Consider the following 23,110-nt stretch of genomic DNA (forward strand, 5'->3'; position numbering starts at 1 on the left):
AATGATATGACCAATAAGGGGTTAATATCCAAAATATATAAACAACTCATACAACTAAACATCAAAAAAACAACTTGATTAAAAAATGGGCAGAAGATCTGAATAGATACTTTTCCAAAGAGGAAACGCAGATGGCCAACAGACATATGAAAAGATGCTCAACATTGCTAATCATCAAGGAAATGCAAATCAAAACCACAATGAGATATCACCTCACACCTGTCAGAATGGCTATCATCAAAAAGAACAGAAACACCAAATGTTGGCAAGGATGTGGAGAAAAGGAAACCTTTATACCCTGTTGGTGGAAATGTGAATTGGTGCAGACACTATGGAAAATAGTATGGAAATTCCTCAAAAAACTAAAAATAGAACTACCATATGACCTAGGAATTCCACTGCTGGATATGTATTTGGAAAAAACAAAAACACTAATTCGAAAAGATACATGCAACCCAGTGTTCACAGCAGCATTATTTATAGTTACCAAGATATGGAAGCAACCAAAGTGTCCATAATAGATGAATGGATAATGAAGATATGGTGTGTATATATATATATGGAATACTACTCAGCCATAAAAAGGAATGAAAGTTTACCATTTGCAACAACATGGATGGACTTGGAGGATATTATGCTAAGTGAAATAAGTCAGAGAAAGACAAATACTGTATGATATCACTTATATGTGGAATTTAAAAATTGCAACAAACTAGTGAACATAACAAAAAAGAAGCAAACTCACAGATACAGAGAACAAACTAGTGGTTACCAGTGAGGAGAGGAAGGGGGGAGGGGCAATATAGGAATAGGGGATTAAGAGATACAAACTATTATGTATAAAATAAACTACAAGTATATATTGTACAATACAGGGAATATAGCCAGTGTTTTACAATAACTATAAATGGAGTATAACCTTTAAAAATTGTGAGTCACTATATTGTACACCTATAACTTATATAATATTCTGCTTCACCTATAACTCAATTAAAAAAAAAGAAACCCATTGAAACACATTCCTGTGCTTACTATAAGGAAGGGATGTCAATGTTCATATTATCTCTTTGAGGCTTTAATAGAGAAATATATCTCAATTCTTAGAATCAGGAATAATTGGGCTTCTCCTGTGCTACTGGTTTCGTTTTTCCTCATAGATACTGTGGATCTTAATATTGGTTGTATTTCTTTCTGTATTAGCTACTTGAAAGTCTAGTGCTCACTTCATGAAAGCCAGTAATTCAACAGAGACTAGAGTCAGGATTTCCTAAATCTGTAACCTGATGCCTTTTTTTTTCATTTTATCTATGCTGATTTATTTACAGAAACCAACATTTAGATCACATGACCCCACAAAGAACTTTTATTTCCAGATAGAAGAGGTAGTTTGGCAGATGTAGCCTAGTTTGAATAACAGAATATTGTAATTTCCAAAAAGCCATTGGTTTATGGAAATGGAATGAAATTGTAACTATTCCAAAAATCCAGGCTATGTAGTCAATGAAAATAAAGTAGTTCCAACTTAAAAAGTCTTGTATTTGATACTGTCATTAGGACAAGATTTACCTAATCTCCTTCTAATCTCAATGTATAATCCTGTAATAGTTGGTGTCTTTTTTTAGTCTTTAAAAACCCCTTTATCATCTCGAAGCTTTATAACCATTTTAAAATTTTACTTATTTATTTATTTATTGGCCACACTGCGTGGCATGTGGGATCTTAGTTCCCTGACCAGGGATTGAACCCGTGCCCCCTGCATGGGAAGCAGGGAGTCTTAACCACTGGACCGCCAGGGCAGTCCCCTTATAACCATTTTGGACTTAGTTTGCTTTAGACTAAAATTTTGGTGATATAAAAGCTTTACTATTTCATGTTTTATTTCCTGTGATGGATAATGGCTACAGAGTGTACATTTTATTATTATTTAAATTTTACTTATATATTATGTTTACTCCTTTCTAAGCATACAGTATTTTATAATACATTTGTAAGATTAAAATAAATCTGTGGGGACTTCCCTGGTGGTCCAGTGGGTAAGACTCCACACTCCCAATGCGGGGAGTCCAGGTTCGATCCCTGGTCGGAGAACTAGATCCTGCATGCCGCAACGAAGATCCCATGTGCCGCAACTAAGACTTGGCAACAGCCAAAATAAATAAATAAATAAACATTAAAAAAAAAAAATCTGTGAACTGGAACTGCTTTTTTTAAAAGGGTTAGTTGGTTGTTTTTTAATTTTCAAAGAACAGATAGAATTTTTCTTTGGTAGTTCAGAAGAAGATAGCTTTAGTTCTGTGACCTAAAGGGATTGAAAACATGCACAGATTACCTTTATGTCCAAAATTGGGCACAAAAAGAGTTTATAACTATGGACTCTCTAAACAGAGTAGAATCAAACCATGAAGTGTTAGCTGTATTTATTTGACTTGGATCATTTTTGTAATGAATGAAAACTTCACAAACACCTCAAACTTTTTAATTAGTGAATACTTCCTGATGTCTCCTATGCCAAGACCCTAGGAGAACCACAAAGGAGTTTAGAGTTAGCTGGTACAATGAAAGTATATGAAAAGCTCACTAATGCAAAAGATGTATGATAATAATAATATAGGTACTTAGTAATACCATAAGACATCAGAAACACTGAACTCATAAGACATTAAATAGTGCCAGTGACATCACAAGACAGCATGTAATCACCCCACAGGCTGTTGGAAATAAGTGCTATGACTTCAAAGGAGACAGAAGCTTGACCAGCATAGGAAAACTTCCTGCCCAGGGTGGACCTTCGGTTTTGAAGAATGTTAAAATTGGAAAAGACAAAGTGTGTATGTGTGTGAGTTGGGGACGGGAGTTAGCCGGTGAATAGTGGTGGGGGATGTGTAGAAAAACGAAGTAACATTCATGGAACACTAACTGGTGTGTCAGTACTATGCTTTTCTCTTTATCTCGTGTGGGGAAAGCATTCCATAACCATTCAATGGCATGGAACTGTAGGATCTCAGTTCCCCAACCAGGGATTGAACCTGGGCCACGGCAGTGAAAGCCCGGAATCCTAACCACTTGGCCACCGGGGAACTCCTTACAATACACTTCTGTTTTTAATTATTTACTATTGCATACTTTCATCTGGAAGTTCCTTAAGATCAGGGGTCTTTTCGTATGTTTCCCATCCCCAAAGTATCTAGTCCAGATAGTAGGCGTGGAGCTGATTGATTTTATAGATTATTGCATAAGGAGATGCTGTGAATAGTTGTCCTAGGAGGTATGTGTTGGTTTGTGCCATTTCCCTCAACCCCATCCCACAAATAATAACAGCTGATATGGAAAGATTCCTCCTCTTCCAGAAAAGGGAACCCTCCTACACCATTGGTGGGAATGTAAATTGGTACAGCTGCTATGGAGAACAGTATGTAGATTCTTTAAAAAACTAAAAATAGAGCTACCATATGATCCAGCAATCCCACTCCTGGGCATATATCCGGAGAAAACCATAATTTGAAAGAATACATGCACCCCAGTGTTCATTGCAGCATTATTTACAACAGCTGGCACATGGAATCAACCTAAATGTCCATTGACGGAGAAATGGATAAAGAAGATGTGGTATATTCCATATACTATGGAATATTACTCAGCCATAAAAAAGAACAAAATAATGCCATTATTTCGTTCATGCAGCGACATGAATGGACCTAGACATTGTCATACTGAGTGAATTAAGTCAGACAAAGACGGATATCATATGATATCACTTATATGTGGAATCTAGAAAAAGGTACAAATGAACCTATTTAAAAAACAAAAATTGAGTCACAGATGTAGAAAACAAACTTATGGTTACCAAGGGGGAAAGGTGGGGGAGGGCTAAATTGGGAGATTGGGATTGACCTATACACGCTACTGTATATAAAATTGATAACTAATAAGAGCCTACTGTGTAGCATAGGGAACTCTATTCAGTACTCTGTAATGACCTATATGGGAATAGAATCTAAAAAAGCGTGGATATATGTATATGTATAACTGATTCACTTTGCTGTACAGCAGAAACTAATACAACACTGTAAATCAACTATACTCCAATGAAAAAAATTAATTAAAAAGAAAAGAAAGATTCCTCCTCTTCTAACCTTGGAAGTAAATCCTCACACCACACCAGCCATCTTAGGTGAATTTAACCAATCACAGAATTGCAGGGACTTCCATGGTGGTCCAGTGGCTAAGACTCCGTGCTCCCAATGGAGGGGGCCTGTGTTCGATCCCTGGTCAGGGAACTAGATCCTACATGCCGCAACTAAGAGTTCGCATGCTGCAACTAAAGGTTCCACATGCCACAACTAAAGGATCCTGCATGCCACAGCTAAAGATCCTGCATGCCACAAGGAAGATCCCACACACACAGCAATGAAGATCCCGCATGCTGCAACTAAGACCCGGCATGGCCAAATAAATAAATAAAAATATTTTTAAAAATTCAAAAAAGAGGGCTTCCCTGGTGGCGCAGTGGTTGAGAGTCCGCCTGCCAATGCAGGGGACGCGGGTTCGTGCCCCGGTCTGGGAAGATCCCACATGCCGCAGAGCGGCTGGGCCCGTGAGCCACGGCTACTGAGCCTGCGCGTCCGGAGCCTGTGCTCCTTAACGGGAGAGGCCACAACAGTGAGAGGCCCGCGTACCGGTTAAAAAAAAAAAAAAAATTCAGAAAAGAATTGCAGACCAAGAGGAGACATGGGAAGTCTTGTCTAACATCTTCAGAGAACAAAACTCTAAGGGTCATAGAGGTTATGTATTTGCTCAAGGTCATGCAGTCTGTTGGTTGAAGAGTCAGGATTAGAATCAAAATCTCCTGTTTTCTAGTGCAATCCATATGGGCCTCTAGCAAATTGACTCTGTATTACCAGATAAATGTAAAACTGCAGATATTAGTCTGAGTAGTTAAAACTGTAGTGATTTTTTCTTTTATCAGGATAGAGCATTTTTACGGTCCTGAATTCACTGTGTAATGGAACAGTCTTTTTACTTTGTATATGAGCTCCTTGAGGGCAGAGACATAGTTTGTTTTGTTTACTCTTGTATCCCTAGTGCCTAGAATAGTGCCAGGCACATAGGAGATACTCAATAAATATTGGTTGAATGAATGAATTTGTTAGCAATATTGGCTGAGACATCAGTTGAGAATGTTTGTGGCTTCTAGAGATTCTAACCTTTAAGTATCAGACCCCGGAAGGAAACCCTTATAAACAGCAGGGAAACTCTGGCTGTGGCAGGAAAATAAAAATGAAATTCTTCCCCTTACGGGAGGAGCAGAATTAAGTAAAAGTGTATATGAAACATTTGGAACTTCTTGGAAGAAACATATGTTATAAATAAATATTAAGGTCAGTTGGTTCAAGAAGCTAGAATTTGCTTTAAGCTCCTTGGCACATCTTGAAGGAGAAGCTAGAAAACATCAGCAGAATAGTTTCAGTGGTGGATGAGATTCAGGTTTTTGTCCACCTTGAAATTGTCCTATGCCCCCAGGCTAATGAGAAAAAAAAGAGAAAATCCAGTTCTTATGAAGGTAAGGCCCCCTAACATTCCATATGCTTCCTGTTCTAAGCATGAACAATCAAACTTTATGTGCAAGGCACCAGAGAGCCCATGTTGTCATTTAATCAGTGGGGTGAACAGGCCAGGCAGGATTTCCCATCTTCTGTCCATGATCATCCAGCCAATGAAAGGAGACAGTGATAACTAATAGAACCATGAAATGTCCTGAATCTTACTTTGGGATATGCCACTGGTTAGCATGAGTTAAATAGTCTCTGTCTGAAGATGATATAGAAATGGATAAAAATATAGAGAGGCCAGATAGTATGGGAGAGAGGGTACTAATTCAGGATTGAGGAAATCTAGATTTTGATTCTAGATCTATCATTAATTAGTTACATGACTTGGGCAAGACCCTTTAGAGTCTCAGTTATATCTAATGAGAAGTGAGAAGGTTTCTTTTTAAATATTTAAAATATTTGATCCTGCTTTAAAATCTCTGATTTTCATAATTACTGGAGTAGATGAACTTCCATCAGAGCATAAGGGAAAGAAAGATGAACATTGGCGCTAAAGGCAAAACCAGTCAGCACTTAGGTCTGTGGCTTAAACTGCCACTCCAGAATGCAGAGGTTTGAAAAATGAGCTGCGCTTTAGGAATTACTTAAACAGTTTAAAATGTGATTTATTTATGAAAACAAATCTTTCAGAACTCATTTGGGTTAGTGATAAAACCAAACCAAACATGAGAGCATCCCTCTTCCTTCCAGAAAAGGAATATTTCTTTAAATAGCTCACTCTTAAATATTGACTTCTCTTGCTAAAGCCACTGCAGTCATTACATTTGGTTCTCATGTATTTCCCTCTAGGGGATAGAAAAGGAGGTTTTCAGAAAGAAAAAACCCTTTTGCTTGACTGCTATGAAATAATACCACCCTCTAGAGTATCAAAATGAAAATGTGGATTCAGAATATGTGTAGGCCCTACATGTGACCTGTCCTGAAGTGTTCCTTCTTGACTTTAGGTAGCACTGGGGATGTCCTTGAGAGAAAAAATAGCTAGGGATTTTACTTTGGTGATGAGTTATGCTAGCAGGCTTCATGTCTCACGTAAATTGTAACCTTTGCTGAGTGTAACCCTAGCTCTTTGAAAAGAGAACAGAATTAGACTCCACCAAATGAAGAGTCTAAGACCTTGGCAATCTTACCCTGGAAAGATGACAAGATACATAGAGATCATGAACAATGGTGAGGCCCTTATAACACTGCCTGAATAGGATGTCTGCAGAGTTATACCAGCTTCATGGATGTAATGTAGGTTCAGTGGTTTGAGAAATAGAACATCAGGTCTATTTAAAAGTGAACAACAGAAGACTCACATAGTAGCTATATTAGGCAAAATTGGGGAAAGAGAGAGAGGTAAGGCAGGTTAGCAATGTACAATATTTCAGATGTTTCAAAACGTCACCTTAGAATACTTAGTGAAAATTCACACAATAAGCCAAATTTGGTGCATTCTTTTTATTTTTAATTTTATTTTTTTACTTTTATAAATTTATTTATTTATTTTTGGCTGCATTGGGTCTTTGTTGCTCTGCGCGGGCTTTCTCTAGTTGCATGCAGCGGGGGCTACTCTTCGTTGTGGTGCGCGGGCTTCTCATTGTGGTGGCTTCTCTTGTTGTGGAGCACGGGCTCTAGGCACATGGGCTTCAGTAGTTGTGGCACGTGGGCTCAGTAGTTGTGGCTCGTGAGCTCTAGAGCGCAGGCTCAGTAGTTGTGGCACACTGATTTAGTTGCTCTGCGGCATGTGGGATCTTCCCAGACCAGGGCTCGGACCCGTGTCCCCTGCATTGGCAGGCAGATTCTCAACCACTGTGCCACCAGGGAAGCCCCTGCCTTCACGTTTGATCGTGTTTCTCTGTCTTTTGTTCTCTCTCTATTGCTTTTTATTTATTTATATTTATTTATTTACTTATTTATTTTGGCCATGCCACGTGGCTTGCGGGATATTAGTTCCAGGGATTAAACATGGGCCATGGCAGTGAAAGTGCCTAGTCCTAACCACTGGACTGCCAGGGAATTCCCTCTCTCTTGCTTTTTAGAAAAAGAAACCACTTCTTTTTATTTTCAACACAGTTAAACTAATGTCAAGGGTGGGTTGCTATTTTCTAGATGACTAGAAATTTTACTTAATTACATTCAATGTTTTGCCTCTTCCTAATGTTTTGTCAAATTTCTTGATTTTATACAGTGCCAAGGAGATTATCAATTATGTCTTTCCATGTTAAATACTCACTGTCCTGGTTCTCATGGTTTCTCCAGTAGCTAAATGGTGTTTTGATATAAAGCTGTTTTAAAGGATATCTATTACGCTCTAACTAGCATACAGATTTCTATTTGGATATCTCTGTGGCTGAACCTATACCATACTTGTTTTCCTATTGTCAAGGTCCACCTTGTTCATGGCCTTTCTCAGACTGCTTCTCCATCAAAGGATATGATGCCTGATCATGAGTTAGGAATGTCACTACTTCCTCCCCTTGATGCTAAGATCCTAGTAGGCTTGGAAACGACTGGGACATATCTTGAAACTCTTGCTCACTGAGGGGCTCTTTGGGGCATATGATCTTTCTACTGTTACTTGATGTTTTAGGTCAGGAATTCAAGAAGCATTAGCTGGGCAGTTCATTTCCGATCCATGTGTTTTCAACTGGGGTAGCTGGGCCTAGAGAGTGCAATAATCCAAGATGGTTTCTTCACTCACAAGTGCGGCACGTTGGTGCTACTTGGCCTCTCTCTCTCTCTCTCTTTCCATGTGATGTCTCTTCCTCCAGGGCCTTTCCATATGGCTTGGGCTTTTCACAGCATGGTGACCTCAGGGTAATTGGATTTCTTACATGCAGGCTTAAGGCTCTAAGAGCAAGTGTTCTAAGAATCTCTCTCTCTTTTAAAGAAAAACTTTCCCCACTTTGTTTTGTTGTTATTTCTTGGACCCTCATTTATGGCAGTACAGGAACTAGCTTTAAAAGACTCAGTTTGTGGAGTCCTTCTATACAATAAATTCAGACCTTAGGGCTCAAATACTAAGATAAACAGATGTTTGGTTTGAATTATATGGCAAGCCACTTTGTACTTTGTTTTGTTAGAGAACTTTCAAGTTTAGTGAAAGATTGGGTTTAAGATTTTTTTTTTCTTATTTGAGGATAAAATACTGAAACCAAACCAGCTCTGGGGCAAAGGAGCAGTGGTGGCAGAGACCTAGACTCCAGAAGAATAATCTGCAACACTTCTGGTCTCATTTTCCAGCACCTGCAGTGACTGCTGGTCAGAGATGTTAGGAGAAAAGTTGCCTCGAGTTAAGAGTCTTACTGTCTTGGAAACAGTCAGCAACTTTCAGTCCAACTTTTGGCAAGTTGACAAAGTTTGTATTTTGCAAACTCTCCTCAGCCCTGCAGCCCTTTCTTGCACACACTTTATAGTGATTTCTTCCTTTAGATGTAGCCCTCCAAAGTTATCACACCCTCAAGGCCACATCAGTACTGACTTGTTTTATACCAATCCTCTGATAGATTGGTTCAGACAAAGACACAGATTTCTCCATGAAGACATTCCAGTCCTCCGTTTGTCTTTAAACAGGAAGAGCCATTATTTTAACACAAATGACACCCTCTCCAGTGGTGACACTCTGAAGCAGACAAGCCAGTTGTCAAGTCATCTTAGAGGTGGGGGAGATTAGATTCCTTCTAATGTCTTTCACATCCTGCTAAATTCAGAAGAGACTGATATTTAACCCTAGAATTTTTATTTCCTTTGATATTTAGCCTAAAATAGAAAGAGGATGTTTGTCCTTTTTGATGCTACTGGCTTAAGTACATAAGTTTCTATGTTATAAGATCATGCTCGATTTTTAAAAGAGGCTGTTCCATTTCTGTTTGTCCTCCTCACACACATACAGAGTTATTGCCAAGAGGAATGCTATGTGCACAAGGACAGCTAAGACCGCATACTGTCATTAGCTGGGAGTCAGGTTACCCAGCACATGGACAGTGGCATGTGCTAGAGCTATGTGTAACTAGAAGAGTCCTAGAGAGGGGAATCTGTAGCATTAAGCAGGCTTCGCAGATTAAAAAAAAAAGAAAGATCACATACAATGATCCTCTCTGAGCTTGATTTTAAAAACTTAAAATGAGGTTAATCACCAGCACTGTACTAATCACTTTGTATGCATTATCTCATTCACTCCCATAAAACCCCCAAGCTACAGAGATATTATTGTTCTCATTTTACAAATAAGGAAACATAAGCTTAGAGAGGTTATACAAATTGCCCAAACACACATAGCTGGTAAGTGGTGAAGCCAGGAATAAAATCTGCACAGTCCATATCTAGAGCAGAGGGCTTTTAACCTCTACTATAAGAAATATACTTCTTGACCTGTGTACTCCTTAGGAAATGGGAGGAAAGGGGATCTAAATTCCAATGAAAAGCCTAGCCTTTGTCAAAATTCAGTTAGTTACTCTTGTATGGATCTATTTCTTGATTCTGTCTTCTGTTCTGTGTTTCTGTCCCTCTTCTAATACCCCACTGTCTTGCTTACTGTAGCTCTAAAGCTTTGGGTTTAGGAGGGACCTTATAAGGATATGAACAGAGATGTCCATTAATAATCTTCTCATATACAGGACACTGGGTCAGAAACTTAATTCTGACAGTGGTCTCTCTTTATTGCTTAGATGTGTAAGAAATTAGATGTGGTGTTGAGCTAAATCAAACTGGACAGTGTGTAAAAAGCTGTTTGCAAAGTGTGAGAGAGATGTGTGGTGACTATATTGATCCCATTTTGGGGATATGAAATAGTTTTGGGTTAAAGCTCCGAAGACCCGTATCAGAGAGCTTGGGAGAGGCAGAACTGAAAATGTGTTCAGTAAATTAAAATATTGAGCCCCAAAGGGCAAATTCTTACTAGGTCCAGCCCCCCTCACTACAGAATATGGTATAATGATACCCCACTTCATTTCTCTCAAGAAAGTTGCCAAAAATATTTGCAAACAGTGCGACTGACAGGGCTTAATTTCCAAAATATACTAACAGCTCATACAACTCGACAACAAAAAAACAAGCAACCCAATCGAAAAATGGGCAGAAGACTTAAAGAGACATTTCTCCAAAGAAGAAATACAGATGGCCAATAGGCACATGAAAAGATACTCAACATTGCTAATTATTAGAGAAATGCAAATCAAAACTACAATGAGGTACCACCTCATGCTGGTCAGAATGGCCTTCATTAAAAAGTCTACAAATAATAAATGCTGGAGGGGGTGTGGAGAAGAGGGAACCCTCCTACACTGTTGGAATGTAAATTGGTGCAGCCAACTGTGGAAAACAGTATGGAGGTTCCTCAGAAAACTGAAAATAGAATTACCATATGCTCCAGCAATCCCACTCCTGGGCATATATCCAGACAAAACTATAATTTTTATTTTTAATTTATTTTATTTTTGGCTGCATTGGGTCTTCGTTGCTGTGCGCAGGCTTTTCTCTGGTTGCGGCAAGCAGGGGCTACCCTTTGTTGTGGTGCACGGGCTTCTCATTGCAGTGGCTTCTCTTGTTGCGGAGCACAGGCTCTAGGCACACGGGCTTCAGTAGTTGTGGCTTGAGCACTCTAGAGTGCAGGCTCAGTAGCTGTGGTGCACGAGCTTAGTTGCTCTGCGGCATGTGAGATCTTCCCAGACTGGGGATTGAACCCGTATCCCTTGCGCTGGCAGGCAGATTCTTAACCACTGCGCCACCAGGGAAGCCCAAAAGTATAATTTAAAAAGATACATGCACCCCTGTCTTCATAGCAGCACTATGCATAATAGCCAAGACATGGAAACAACCTAAATGTCCATCGAAAGATACAATGGATAAAGAAGATGAGGTACATATATATAGTGGAATACTACTCAGCCATAAAAAGGAACAAAATAATGCCATTTGCAGCAACATAGATGCAAGTAGAGATGATCACACTAAGTGAAGTAAGTCAGAAAGAGAAAGACAAATACCATATTATATCACTTATGGGTGGAATTTAAAATATGACACAAATTAACCTATCTATGAAACAGAAACAGAATCAGGGACATAGAGAATAGACTGGTGGTTGCTAAGGGGGAGAGGGGTGGGAGAGGGGTGGATTTGGAGTTTGGGATTAGCTGATGCAAACTGGTATATATAGAATGGATAAACAAGGTCCTACTGTATAGCATAGGGATCTATATTCAATATCCTGCGATTCACCATAATGGAAAAGAATATGAAAAAGAAGGTATATATATGTATATCTGAGTCCTTTGCTGTACTGCAGTAATTAATACAACATTATAATTCAACTATACTTCAATAAAAAATAAATTAAAAAAAAAATAAAGTTACCAAAGAATACACAAGGGGAGTGGGCAAGGGTAATTAGGACAGCTTATCAGGACATCTTTCTTCCCTAACTTTCTTCTTTTAGCACAGTTTAATTAGCTCATTGTCACCTTGGCAATGTTGAACTGCGTGAGAGACCAAGAAGCTGAATACAGAGTAGGAGAGAGAAGTGTGACAGTGACAAGCTCATAGAGGCAAGGGCAGTTGGAAGTGCCAGGAGATGGAAGTGTTAGGATAGTAGGCACACGTGTAGAGCAAGAGCTTTTCGAGGAGGTAATAGAGAAGCTGGGGCTTAGAGAGGACTGAGAGAGGAAGTCAGGCTTTGCAGCGTCAAACTTAATCTCAGGGCTGTCCCTGGTCCCTACAGTAGCTTCTGGGACAGTACAAAAGTGATGTCCCTTGGAATCATAGAATCATGGACTCTTAGAGCTCCATATGACCTTGGAGTCCATCAAGTAAATCTAGCCCCTCAGTTTTAGTTTAAAGGGGACTTACAGTGACTGTCCAGTTGATCTCGAAACAATTTTGATATTCATGTCAGGCTTTAACATGCCTTTCTTCTGCAGTTTCCTCTCCCGTGAAAAATCCTGTTTATAAAAGACCCTGTGTGTGTATGTCCTTGTGTGTTTGTGTGCATACGTTGTCTATGTTGGGTCTGGTTTGTCAGACAACAGAGTGAAGGATGGTGATTCTAGTTACTTTTTTAGCTGCAGAACTGAAACCAAATTAGTCGATCCATAGATATTTAGTGAGTATCTGCTCAGTGTAGTCCTTTGTTTCTGAGGACTGGACAGCATATCTTAGGCACATAATTTGGATAACCCTTTGCTTTCTAGGTGCTTACATATTCTACAGGGAAATAAATAATGATGATAATAGTCCCTCAGGCACCACAGCAAAGCACTTGAGGGCTTCCCTAGTGGCGCAGTGGTTAAGAATCTGCCTGCTAACGCAGGGGACACGGGTTCGAGCCCTGGTCCAGGAAGATCCCACATGCTGCGGAGCAAGTAAGCCTGTGTGCCGCAACTACTGAGCCTGTGCTCTAGAGCCCACGAGCCACAAGTACTGAGCCCACGTGCCACAACTACTGAAGCCCCTGCTCCTAGAGCCCGTGCTCTGCAACAAGAGAAACCACCACAATGAGAAGCCTGCGCGCTGCAAGGAAGAGTAACCCCCGTTTGCCACAACTAGAAAATGCCTGTGCACAGCAATGAAGACCCAACACAGCCAAAAATAAATAAATAAATATTTTAAAAAGCTAATAAAAAAAAAGAAAGACACTTAATAGTTTTACAGTGGTTCTCAAAATTTAATGTACATACGCAGCACCTGAAAATCTCGTTAAAATGCAGATTCTAATTAAGTAGGTCTGGGTGGGAGCCTGAGATCATGCTTTTCTCACAAGCTCCCAGATAAAACTGATGCTGTTGGTCCACAGACCACACTTTGACAAATAGCATGGCAAAGTGTCTTAACATTGGTTAAAATGTGAAGCATGCGTAGGAAATACAAATAAGTCATTTTAACGGAGACAGAAAGTTGGAAAGATTGGTTAGGATCAAATCTCTAGGAGCTTTGAATGCCAGGGTAAGGTTTTAGATGATATGGGTTAAGGAATCATTGCAGGTCTGTACTGGGTATAGAGTGACCTGATAGGACTTAAGGGAGATTTATTTGTCATCATGTATAGAACATATGGGATAGAAGTTTCGTATTAGGTATCAAGTAGCAGAGACTCAACTCCTGGCCCTTAATGCCAGGTGAGGAAACTTGCAGAAAAGAGAGGAGAAGATTGGCAATAAGGAAGCTACCTGCTTAAAGACTGACCCTGGGTTTGAGGGCTGGAAGTTGTTTGGATCATAAATCTCTTTTCTCTGCCCAGATTCCAAGAGATCCCTGCCAATCCCTTGGAATTCTGGCCAGTTCTACCAAGCTATAGGAATAACCAAATTTTAGAGAAGTAGAGTACCGTAAAATACAGTCAGCACTAAAACTATCCTGAGTATAATTTAATTCTTTGATTCATAATGTATTTTTAGGAACTTGGGATGTTCTGTGCAACTGAATCTTCCAGAAAATTGAAACAAACTTGTGAGTGCCAAAAGATTTTAAAAAGTTGTAGATGCTTAGGGCAAAAATTCTAAAAATGCAGAGTACGGAAGGTATAAAGTGAAAAATAAAAGTTAACCCTTTCCTCCTAAAGCAACTAGAGAAAGAAGAACTAACAAGACCCAAAGTTATTAGAAGGAAAGAACTCATAAAGATCAGAGGGACTTCCCTGGTGGCACAGTGGTTAAGAATCTGCCTGCCACTTCAGGGGACACGGGTTCGAGCCCTGGTCCAGGAAGATCTCACATGCCGCGGAGCAACGAAGCCCATGTGCCACAACTACTGAGCCTGCGCTCTGGAGCCTGCGAGCCACAACTACTGAAGCCCATGCATCGCAATGAAGAGTAGCCCCCGCTCACCGCAACTAGAGAAAGCCCACATGCAGCAGTGAAGACCCAATGCAGCCAAAAATTAAAAAAAATAAAAAAATAAAATAAAATAAAGATCAGAGCAGAAATAAATGAAATAGAGACTAAAAAAACAATAGAAAAGATCAATGAAACTAAAAGCTGGTTCTTTGAAAATATAAACAAAACTGATAAACCTTTTAGTGAGACCCATTAGGCCCAAATCAATAAAATCAGAAATTAAAAAGAAGTTATAACTGACACCACAGAAATACAAAGGAACATAAAAGACTGCTGTGAGCAACTATATGCCAATCAAATGGACAATCTAGAAGAAATGGACAAATTCTTAGAAAGGTGCAATGTCCCAAGACCGAACCACGAAGAAATAGAAAATATGAACAGGCCAATTACCAGTACTGGAATTGAATCAGTAATTTAAAAATTCCCAGCAAATGTAAGTCCAGGATCAGATGGCTTTACAGGTGAATTCTACCAAACATTTAGAGAAGAGTTAACACCTGTCCTTCTGAAACTGTTCCAAAAAATTGCAGAGGAAGAAACACTTCCAAACTCATTCTGTGAGGCTGCCGTCACCCCGATAACAAAACCAGGCAAAGATATCAGAAAAACAGAAAATTACAGGCCAAAATCACTGATGAACATAGATGCAAAAATCCTCAACAAAATACTAGCAAATCAATTCCAACAATGTATTAAAAGGATTGTACATGATAATCAAGTGGGATTTATCCCAGGGATGTGAGGATTTCTCAATATCTGCAAATCAATGGGATACACCACATTAACAAATTGAAGAATAAAAACCATATGATCATCTCATTAGATGCAGAAAAAGCTTTTGAGAAAATTCAACATCTATTTATGATAGAAACTCTCCAGAAACTGGGCATAGAGAGCCTACCTCAACATAATAAAGACCATATATGACAAACCCAGAGCTAACATCATACTCAGTAGTAAAAAGCTGAAAGAATTCCCTCTAAGATCAGGAACAAGACAAGGATTTCCACTCTTGACATTTTTATTCAACATAGTTTTGGAAGTCCTAGCCACAGCAATCAGAGAAGAAAAGGAAATAAAAGGAATCCAAATTGGAAAGGAAGAAGTAAAACTGTCACTGTGTGCAGATGACATGATACTATACATAGAAAATCCTAAAGGCACCACCAGAAAACTACTCATGAATGAATTCGGTGAAGTTGCTGAACACAAAATTAATATACAGAAATCTGTTGCATTTCTGTACTCTAACAATGAGATATCAGAAAGAGAAATTAAGGAAACAATCCCATTTACCATTGCATCAAAAAGGGTAAAATATCTAGGAATAAACCTACCTAAGGAGGCAGAAGACCTGCACTCTGAAAACTGTAAGACGCTGATGAAAGAAACTGATGACCATACAAACAGATGGAAAGATATACCGTGTTCATGGATTGGAAGGATCAATATTGTTAAAATGACCATACTACCCAAGGCAGTCTATAGATTCAGTGCAATCCCTATCAAATTACCAATGGCATTTTTCACAGAACTGGAACAAAAATATTTTTAAATTTGTGTAGAAACACAAAAGACTCCAAAGAGCTGAAACAATCTTGAGAAAGAATGGAGCTGGAGGAATCATGCTCCCTGACTTCAGACTATACTAAAAAGCTACAGTAATCAAAACAGTATGGCACTGGCACAAAAACAGACACATAGATCAATGGAACAGGATAGAAAGCCCAGAAAAAATCCACACACATATGGTCAATTAGTCTATGAAAAAGAAGGCAAGAATATTCAGTGAAGAAAAGACAGTCTCTTCAATAATTGGTGCTGGGAAAACTGGATAGCTACATGTAAAAGAATGAAGTTGGAACATTCTCTAATACCATATACAAAAATAAACTCAAAATGGATCAAAGACCTAAATGTAAGACTAGACACTATAAAACTTCTAGAGGAAAACATAGGCAGGTTGCTCTTTGACATATATCTCAGCAATATTTTTTTTGGATCCGTCTCCTAGAGTAATGGAAACAAAACCAAAAATAAACAAATGGGACCTAATCAAACTTATAAGCCTCGGCACAGCAAAGGAAACCATAACAAAACGAAAAGACAACCTACAGAATGGGAGAAAATACTTGCAAATGATGTGACTGACAAGGGATTAATAATCCAAAATATACCAACAGCTCATACAGCTCAATATAAAAAACAAACAACCCAATCAAAAAATGGGCAGAAGATCTAAATAGACATTTCTCCAAAGAAGATACTCAGATGGCCAAAGGCACATGAAAAGATGCTCAACATTGCTAATTATTAGAGAAATGCAAATCAAAACCACAGTAAGGTATCACCTCACACCAGTTAGAATGGCCATCATCAAAAAGTCTACAGATAATAAATTCTGGAGAGGGTGTGGAGAAAAGGGAACCCCCCTACACTGTTGGTGGGAATGTAAATTGGTGTAGCCATTATGGAGAACGTATGGAGGTTTCTTAAACTAAAAATAGAACTACCATATGATCCAGTAATGCCACTCCTGGGCATACATCTGGAAAAGATGAAAACTCTGATTTGAAAAGATACATGCACTCCAGTGTTCATAGCAGCACTACTTACAATAGCCAAGACATGGAAGCAACCTAAATGTCTGTCAACAGAGGAATGGATAAAGAATGTGTGATACACACACACACACACACACACACACACACACACACACACAATGAAATATTACTCAGCTATAAAAGAATGAAATAATGCCATTTTCGGCAACATGGATGGATCTACAGATTATCATACTAAGTGAAGTAAGTCAGATACAGAAAGAGAAATATCAGGTGATACCACTTATATGTGGAATCTAAAATAATGATCCAAATGAATTTATTTACAAAACAGAAATAGACTCACAGACATAGGGAAGAAACTTATGGTTATCAAGGGGGAAAGTGGGGGGAGGGCTAAATTTGGAATTTGGGATTAACAGATACATACTATTATATATAAAATAGATAAACAACAAGGACCTACTATATAGCACAGGGAACTATATTCAGTATCTTATACTGACCTATAATGAAAAAGAATCTGAAAAAGAAACTGAATCACCTTGCTGTAAACCTGAAACATTGTAAATCAACTGTACGTCAATAAAAAATAAAAATTAAAACTGACCCTTTCTAGTCTCTAATTTCTGTTATTAACAATTTTTAATATTCTTTCTGATATTTAATCATATATATAGCTATGTATATAATTTAATTTTCTTTTTTCATAAATGTAATCATACTATTTATATTATTCTACATCTTGCCTTTCCACTTAATATATCTGGGTCATTATTTGATAATAGCACATAAAAATCTAATTTTTTCTTCTAAATTCCTACATAGAATTTTTATATGGTTTATAATAGTTAATCAGTTCCCTATTGAAAAATATCTGGGTTGTTAAAAACAATACTTAAGTGAGCATATTTATAAATACACCTTTGCATGCTTTTTAAAGTATATCTATAGCAGTGGAATTACAGTGGAAAAAAGCATATGCATTTTGAAGTTTAATAGTTATGGCCACATTGCCCTTTTGTAAAATGGTACATTCTCAATAATTATTTGAGAATCACTTCCTTGTAATCCTCATAATTGGGCATCTCATTGTTTTGTAGACTTGCATTTCTTTAATCTGGAATGAGGTTGTACATCTTTTGTGTGTTTATTGGTCACTTTTGCTTTCTGCTCTTGTAAAATGCCTGTTGAGAAATATGATCTTCCAAACTGCACATAGAACATTAACAATGTATTTTTACAGCTATACTTTTACAGTTAGACATCATTCAAAGAAAATATTTAATAGTCTTTTAGAATCTTGAGATGATTTTTCTTTTTGTTTTTTTTTACACAATATATTGTCACACCAAATATTTAATATCAAGGTGATGACATTTGGTCTTTCTATTTGATTTAATGAACAGTAGTATCTTCCCCAGACTTCAGTCTAATTTGAGCCTCATACAAGTTTGGAAAATTCCTGGAGTGGAAAGCTCCAGAAAAAAAAGGGGCGGGGGTATGTGTGATAGTTGACTTCACTCCCTGCTCTGTCAAAACAGTACATGCCTTCCTCCCACTTTGCTGAGAAATAACCTTGGGAATAAATTTATATATACCCATGGGTACAATTCTGAGTTTAGGGCTCATGCCTTTTTTGTGCAGTGTAGACTGTTTCTACCACACTGTAGCTTCTTAGGAAATGTCCAAGAAAAACAACAATAATGCTGGTATTTGGTTTGTCATTTGTGGCTCAGGGCATCAGTGGGGCATAGAGCAGAATTCTTGCTGAGGAATATGATCCTCCCTTGATTCTAATTTTATCTTTGTGGAGCAGCTTTTAAATATGAGGACAGCTGGTGTTGGATAAATCTGTCCTCACAAGCTGTATAAGATTGAAATAAAGTTAAATATTTGGGGTTAAATCCAAATACAAAAACATGGAAAGTATTGATTAATCTTCCCTTTCTGCATCTTGGTGAACAGGCACTTATTCATTGCGAACTCCTAGTAACAGTCCAGTTTGAAGCTTAAGATAAGGAGAATAATGTGTGCTCTAGTTTAAGTTTGAACATTTCATAAAAGGTAAAGCACAATTCTTGCTTTTCATCCCATCTTCCACCCTGCTGATAAAAGCGATAGGCTATACATACCTGTTTTTGTTAGGAACCTCTCTTTCTTTGTCTTTCTCTTTTGAGTAAAAAGTTGCTACCAATGAAATAGTGAAGCCCACATTTCCACTTTGGTTAGGATAATAATCCTCTGTGGCCTCTAAAAATTTGCAAATGATGGGACCCCAAACTCCTAGTAGATTCTCCCCCAGGTGACTGAATGTCTTGCTAGTTGCTAAGGGATAAATAAGGATGGTGAGCTCAGAGAACAGTCTGGTTGCTAGCTTTTCTTCAGCTGACTGGATTACTAAGGTAGAAAAGCACTAAAAATAAATCAGGGCACAAATTCTCCTGCCAGGGGTTGAGTATTGAGATAACTTGTCTTCTCGTCTGGTGTTGACATCATCTATTCTAATGCACACCGCAAATAGGAGCCAGAATGAGAAACATATTTGGCCATGGACTAGTGTTAGTAAAAGTCTGTAGCCCTGTACTTGTTGCTTCTTGTCAGACTCAATTAATTAGTCCCTCCAGCTCCTGTGGGAGAGAGCTAAATACATGCAGGTGAGAACTCGAAACAAATATAATTTAAATATAATTTTGCTAGGTCTTTTCCATGTCAGTTGGGTTTCAGTGTTTCCCCCAAGTGGTCAGAGTCCACCGGAGTTAGAAAAGTGGTAAGACCTCTCAGGTATTCATTTCTAGGACTTGAAGACTTCACAATCATCCAAGTCACCTGATACGGAGTAAAGAAATATTCTTATTGCTGAATTTCTGTTTCTGTTGTTGCTTTGGATGTCCTGAGCAGAGAGCCTTTGCCAGTCAGAAGTACTCTGTGGATTTCGTTTGAACTCAGATGGAGGGGAAATTCATATAAATCACTACCTTCTTTATATTTATCCCTACCCTCTTTTCATTTTATAGAAAGTTGCCTTTAACTGGAATAATACTGTGTCACACTGATTCAGTACTTGATATTCACAAAACGCTTTCACACATTTATCTTGTGACCTTCAGAACAAGTCTTTAAGGAAGGGATGTTATTATCCTCTTCTTAACTGCTGAACTTAGAAAACCCAACAGATTCAGATGTTGACAACAATTGGTGTTAAGAGCCCTGGGAGCTCTGGAATGTCTTGGTCCACTAAGCAATGTGCAGTCTGACCCAGGGCCCTATCTCCAAGTCTGGAGGTTTGTTCTATTTTTATAAAATAATTTATTTAAATGTTTCTATAAAAATTTTCATTTTAGAAAACTTGGAAAATATGGCAGAGAAGTGAGAGAAAAAAATCAACCACAGACCCAGTACACAAAAACAAATTCCTTGGGTTTCCTTAGGTTTTTGACTAAATCTGTGGGCTGGAAGGAGAGATGAAATAGGTATTCAGTAATGCTCATTGTGTATCTACCCATTTCCCTGCATTTAGCATAATGTACATTATAGACATTTTAGTTAAGCTGCCTCCAGGGAGCCTTTACAGGTAGATGTTGACTCTGGACCTTTTGAGCTGAGCTATAAACGGTGGCATCCCTAGTAGAGACCAACTATTCACTGTCCTCCTTTCATTACTCTTTTTTTGTTTGTTTGTTTCCTCTACACAACCTTCTTCCTTTCCTTCTGGCTATATCAGTACAACCTCTCTTCATCTTTCCCGGCAAGTTGTCATTTCCAGTCTTAAAGTCACCAGCAGTATTTTTGCAGTCCTTTCTTCAAATTCTGTCTGGCTTCCCCGATGTAGAGTCAAGGACCATGTAACATTGAAACAATGGAAGGGCTGCTCTTTCTCTAGTATGCTACACCTGCACCTTGGCACTCAGAAGGTACATCTGACCAAGAGGAGTGCTGGGAAGTGCAGGGACTTTAGCAGCTCCAGATGTTTGGAGCCAGGAAATGCTGAATTCCAATATATCTTCGAACCCCTTCTTGCATTTTTCTTAGTGCTTTAATAATAGCCATTAGGTAAGTGTATATTGATGACTGTGTGAGTGAGTGAGTGAGTGAATATATTTGGTCCTGTGAGTAGAGGTGGGAAGTCACTGTACTGACTTCCTATAAATTAAAAGCATCTGGATTGTATTCTCTGTCCTGAGCCCAAGGAATTAGAAATATTTGATTTTCCTCATCTGTAGGATCACTATGATATGAGAAAACCCAGACAGCAGCCTTGGTTTCAAAGGTACTCACAGCCTCCACGTTGTCTGTGTGCTTTTCTTCTCCTGTTGTCCTCACAGGAAGAGCCCCTCAGGGCTGGGTTTGTTTGAGGTAGATCCCTGTTGTCTGTCAAGGAGGGGCATAAACTGTAACGACAGCTGTCGGCGAAGAGGCTAGGGTATCAACTGGAAGGACTGGGGAAGGGTCTATCTATTCCACTGTATTTGGTGCAGCCCCAACTTTGTATTAATGACACTTGGGGAGTGCACAGCCTTGCAACAGAAGACCAAAAAATATGTGACCATGAGTTAACCACTAATAGTTATACATCAAATCTGAATGGAAACCAGGAGATAAAAGGCAGGGCAGAAGAAAGTCTCATGGTGAGCAAAGTGTTTTTTTAGCTGGAATGCAAAGAATTTTGGTATTGGCATTTCAAGGAAATTCAAGCTGCCCTTCCTCTCAATCCAGAAGACAGGAGATAGCTCACAGTTGCTTGGGTCAGGATTATAATTTTACTGATTTCAGAAGTGTCATATAATATCAGCATTGACTTTGGTGGTGGATCTATGCAGGGTTGTAGATCTTTGTGGAGAGGTATGTGGAACAGCACATTTTTTCTTTGAAGCTTAAGACTTCTGTTTTACATGCTGTTGGTAGATGTGCTTTTGATTGTGCTGGATTGATCAATACACCTAAAATATAAAGAATGTAGGTCCAATAAATAGAGAAACTTCTTGTTATCATGAGTAAGCTGAAAATTTCTGTGATAAGTATAGACTTCCACTGTTGTAAATTATGATTTAGCAGCAAGCTTTGATTGAGAACCTACTGTATGCCCAGTACTGAGCAGCTGGAGAGTGCTATGGAAGAGCTAACAAAAGGAAGAAACAATGTCATGCTACATTTACACTAAGTGTGTCCTAAGTGCAGTCCTTAGTGTCACTGAGTAAGTAATCCATAAGTAAGTAATACAGCGTTACTACAGTACAGTAAACTAAGTACAATTGATCACAACTCCACATACATGGTATAAAAATTTCCAAAGCCATTCCACTCAGCCAGTATTTTTTGAGCATCTCATGTAGGCCAACTACTTTCTCTTGTTTTTTTCCATAGCTCCAGACTACTTCTCTCTCTAGTTTCAGTCAGTTGCTTAAAAATTAAATGATGCTTCTTGGTCATGACAGAAGCTGGGGGAATTCAGTATAATCCTATTTCCAGTAGCAGTGCAAAAAGGCAAGTTGTTTTGGAATGATTCATTAGAAATACGGTCTCCCTCATCAAGGGATGGCATGTCCCATCAGAAGGGAAGTAATTTATGTGATGTAATGATGAGTGCTGATGGCCTAAAAGGCTCTGTTAGCTGTAGGAATCTGTGACTGAGCATCTGGCCCCTGGAAGTTGGTTCTTACCAGGCTGTCAAAGATCAAGGCAAGCTTCAGGTCATCCAAGCCAACTACTCCTTAAAAAACTTCTTTAAAACAGACAAGGACCTCAAGTCAAAGAAGAGAAGCCATTTGCCAATGTAGTGAATTACCTTGAATGCCAGAGAATGTCAGGAAAAATTGTGAAATTTGAAAAAAAAATTACTGAGAATCCTTTAGAATGCTAGGCATTGACTAGTATGTTCTTCCAAGTTATCTGATTCTGTAGTGATCTGTACCTTTCAGTGTCTTTGAACTGTTTTAAACTCTATAAAGTTGTAGAAAACTGAGGGTAATGCAAATTATTCTTGTTTATAAAAAAGCAAACCAATTTTGTTTTGTGGAAGTGCAGTTGACCACCTCTTCCAAGAGGCTAGTTTTGCATCTGTTAACAAATTAATTTCAGCATTTATGGCTACCTCTAGAACCAGTTTTTAACATCTTCTGATTCT

This window comes from Aethalodelphis obliquidens, unplaced genomic scaffold (assembly GCF_003676395.1).
Source record: "Aethalodelphis obliquidens isolate GAN/ISIS:26980383/991018 unplaced genomic scaffold, ASM367639v1 scaffold4, whole genome shotgun sequence".
Lineage (NCBI taxonomy): Eukaryota > Metazoa > Chordata > Mammalia > Artiodactyla > Delphinidae > Aethalodelphis > Aethalodelphis obliquidens.